The sequence below is a fragment of the Fukomys damarensis genome, unplaced genomic scaffold, assembly GCF_012274545.1.
Source record: "Fukomys damarensis isolate Sample0158 unplaced genomic scaffold, DMR_v1.0_HiC HiC_scaffold_21, whole genome shotgun sequence".
Taxonomy (NCBI): Eukaryota; Metazoa; Chordata; class Mammalia; order Rodentia; family Bathyergidae; genus Fukomys; species Fukomys damarensis.
Window position 1 is genome coordinate 19863358 of NW_022900933.1, and position 3912 is coordinate 19867269.

Below are 3912 nucleotides of genomic sequence, written 5' to 3' on the forward strand. Positions count from 1 at the left end.
TTCATTTCTATGTCCTCGGCACCTTGCGTTGTGCCTCAGTCTAAGCTAGCGCTCAAAGTGCTCGTTAAAGGAGTGGATTTGTGTCCTACTTACAGTCCTGAGCTCTGCAAGATGCTCAAGGATTGCCCTGATTTTGCACAGAGAAGTGACTATTCAGGGAAACCGAGTCAGACTTGTAGGTCAGCGTTGTCCCCACCCCTTCAATTTGCAATGAGGTTCCTGCAGGAACCCTCAGCAGGAGGGTGGTGTTTTCATGTGTTGAAACTGTCAATGAGGATTTTTGTCTTCGTTTGAATTCCTGATCCTGGTCTAGGGAACAGCTCTCCTCTTGGGCTCCGGACAGGGGAGAACTGAGTTCTTAGTCACCTCTTCGTCACAGGGGGCTGCAGAGCGCCCCTCCTCGATTATGTCTTCTCAGCTGTTTGCAAAACATCCAGGGAGGAGGTGAAGCCTTGAGCCAGGCAGCCTGGCTGTCTCTTTAAATGCCGGGGTCTGGGGAGGAGAGGGAGGGGCCAGCTCTGGAGTGCGTGAAATTCCTGGGCTCCTCCGGCAGTCTCGGGCTCAGAGCTCAGCCCTACACGTCTCCTCTCGCATGCAACTCACAGAGAGGGAGAGACAGCGTGTCCTCCCCTCTCGCAGCGCCGCGGTTATTCCCAGCCACCGAAGACCTGCTTTTCCCCCCCCCAACCCCCCCCCCATCTTCCCCGCCACTCCCTCCCAGAGAGAAAGAGAGAGAGAGAGAGAAAAAAAAGAAAAAAAAAAAAAGAAAAAAAAAAAGGAGAGAGAAAGATTGTGGAATTTGAACCTTTCCAGAGAGGAAACACCCAGGAAACTCAGTTGATTAAATATCAAACAAACAGATCCCAACTCTTCCGTTTAACGGGAAAGGTAAGATTTGGGGGTGTCGGGATTGGAAGGCAGGAAGGATGCGAAACAACTCAAGCTTCTCCTCCGTTCTGGGAAGAGGCTGCTCCTGAGAGGGTAGAAGTTTTCAGTTGGGAGCGACCAACCTAGATTAAAAAAAAAAAAAAATCCTGGATCAAAGAGCCACGGCTGACCATGGGAATGGCTTTTCACCTGCCTTGCTTTCCCTTCGGTTTCTCCTGAAAGTTGGGTCCCTTTGCTCCAGATGTTGGAAAAGTCAGAACGTGTTTTAGATTTATTTTCGTCTTCTTTTTCTTGCTCCTGTCTGCTTGGATTGTTAGTCTGAAATGATGTATGCCCGTCACTTCCTTTTGGACAGATACTTTTTTTGACATTTTGAAGTCTCTCTCCCTCTCCCTCTCTTACTCTGTCGCCCCCCCCCCACCCCCGGCGGAGAAGGGGCAGATAGAAAGAGAAAGAATTCTCTGAGGATCACAAGAAGACAAAATTGAGACTGGGGTTTCCCTAGCTGTTGAGGAACTGAAGTGAGTGAGTGTTTGTATGATTTTATTTATTTTTGTGGGGGAAGGGGTGTGAAGAGGTTGTTCTCGACTCTGAAAATTTAGGCTGGACTCCTGCTCTCTTGTTGTGAAGGTGGACATACTCCGAGAAGGTGAAAAGGGAGTGTGTGTGCGAGTGTGCGTATGTGTGAGTGCGCTCCTGTTTGGATCCGTTACAAGGGAATCTTCCTCCTCTGCCTTCCATTTGTTTATATTAATGATTTAGTAGCAGGCTTGCCTGAAAACTTCCACTCTGGGTAAGCACTGTGGGTTTTGCAAGCTCTCAGTGACCTTAAAGCCTGGTTCGATGTATTGTTTTTTTCAAGGCATTGTGCTATACCCAGAGTTTCAGCTCTTTCCCTCTTTCTTTTTTAACCACAAAACTTAACTGCTTTAGAAACAGCATCCTGATGACAAGGGAAAAATAACCTGCCCCCCCATCTCTTCCTAGGCCAGTGATGTAATACTAACCTATGGGCTCGGCTGCTTTGCAGGTGACTTACCCTGTGATTACTTGTTAAAAAAAATAAATTTCTCCCTTCCTCCACTAAATTCCTATCTCTTTTGATCTGGATGCAGAAATATCGTCATACAATGAGAAAATTGTATTTTTTTGCGAACTATTATTAGGGTTTAGGCAAAAATAGGTTTCTTCTTCCCTGATCTTTATTTTTATTTGTTTAGTTTTAAAATGCAAAAGTCAGGGATCATTGAGAGGTATCCTAGGATAGAGCAAGCCCAGTCAGGCCAAATAAGAAGGCTGATAGAACGGGAGCTGTCTTGTCCCTGCTTCTCAGTTATTCCCGCTTTGGGGAGATAGCCTTTCTTTTGCTACTATAAGCCACCCCAACATTCGTTTACTGCCCAGGGTCCTGAAGGTGGCCCTGCGAGTGAGAGGGGCACTCCTTGTCACACCTGGACAATGGTGTAGTTTCGGGGTCAGGTGACTGTTTGCCTTTGTGATGAAGGTTCTAATGGAAATTTGAACTCCCAGTGCGCTGGGTGACTTGCTTCCTGGGATAATCTATCTGGGGGCACTTGGAGGTTAGTCTGGGGAGCCCAAAGAACCCTTTCTCAATTTGCTGTTCTGGGTAGAGCCTCCCTTCCTCCTTCAAGGGCTTCTGCATCGCCTTTCAAGTTACATGGTCCCGCTGGTTATGATGGGCAAGTTTACCTAAGGGCTACTGGGTACGTGTCAGGAGGATGGTGGGGAGAGACATCAGCGGAGCTGGTATTTTTTTTTTTCTTTAATCTTTAGGCTTAATCTGCCTAAGTCATATCGGGGTAAATGATATTTCAGGCGGGTGCTGGTTGTGCAGAGATAGTCCTATTGTTTGATTTTTTTGTTGTTGTCGGGAGTGGAGTAAGGGCTCTTGGCCCATTTTCTGCAGCCCTGGGTTTGTCCTATGAACCAGTCTTCCTTCTGGAAGAAGGGATCAGGCTGGACATGGAAGTTCGCTATTAAAGTGAGCAACAGGGCTCGGTTAATTTTTTTTTTTTAAACAACTGGACTGTGCGAATGCCCTTTTCTGGATCTTTCCAGCCCTTCCTAGTGAAATAATAATTTAAGAAAATTGCTTCTTAAGAAGAAGGGCCAGAAATCAAAGGGACTCCAGATTTTGAAAGACAACTACGTCTTTGCTTCTCTGGTAGTTCCCTGTTATTAATTATTGGGGATTTGATGGGGGTCTGGCCTCCGTTTTTGTTGATTTCTTTTCATTGCTGCGTTTCTACTGACTATGTTGATGATTTGCTGCTTATATAAGGGAAAGGATGTATCGAGGTGGATTGATGCTTGGGGTTTTGAGATCGGCTACTGAGATTGGGTGGCGGTTGGTGTGTTTGTCGATGTGCATGGTAGGAAGGTCTTTTCTTTTGGGTGGTGGGGGACAAGGGAATGGTCGGAGAATGGTAGATGAGATGCTCCAGCGAATGGGGACGTGAGGGGACAAGGAGGTGAGGTTGGAAGTCACCGGCTTGTAGAATTTCTGTCCTGCATCCCCCTTTCTCTCGCTCCTTGAAAAAAATCCATTATCTCTAAAAACACATTATTCTTCAATTGGCCTTTTAGAGGAAAAAAGGAGAGAGGGAGGGGAGGGGTTAATTTGGTGAGGGGGCTTGGTTGTAATTAGCCCACTGCTGCAGAACTGAGATACAGAAATCCATCGGCACCAGCTTTGGGGAACAGCGAGGCAGTGGAGGGGTGGGGGACCGGTTGTCAGTCCGGGATGCACAGTGCAGCGGCGGGGTTGGTGTTTGGGTATTGTGCGTGTTTTTGTCTCTGTGTGTGTGCAGTTCTTTCCACCCCGCCATCAATTTCTGCCTCTGTCGTCCCCCACACTGCCATGATCTTGCCTTCTGTTTCCACGCACCGTCCCCCTTACCCTACGTACCCCCTCCCCCTTTCCTCTAGCCCTTTCCATCTCCATGAGAAAATTCTGATTCCGATGGCTCTGCGGCTCTTTTTTTTTTTTTTTTTTTTTTTTTT

The 3912-nt window shown here is 47.2% G+C and overlaps 1 protein-coding gene across 30 annotated transcripts in view; it reads left to right on the plus strand.

Moving 5' to 3' along the window:
* Nucleotides 1-540: 540 nt before the first annotated feature.
* Nucleotides 541-3912, plus strand: part of Nrxn3 (neurexin 3) — a 1525607-nt gene continuing 1522235 nt past the window's right edge. For 17 of the 30 annotated variants that reach the window (XM_033766705.1, XM_033766706.1, XM_033766711.1 and 14 more), the window contains exon 1: nt 542-888. The gene's annotated coding sequence lies outside the window, so the exon portion shown is untranslated. Of the gene's footprint in view, nt 889-3912 lie in introns of all 30 variants that reach the window. The other 13 variants (XR_004518320.1, XR_004518321.1, XM_033766713.1 and 10 more) reach the window with 1 other exon arrangement.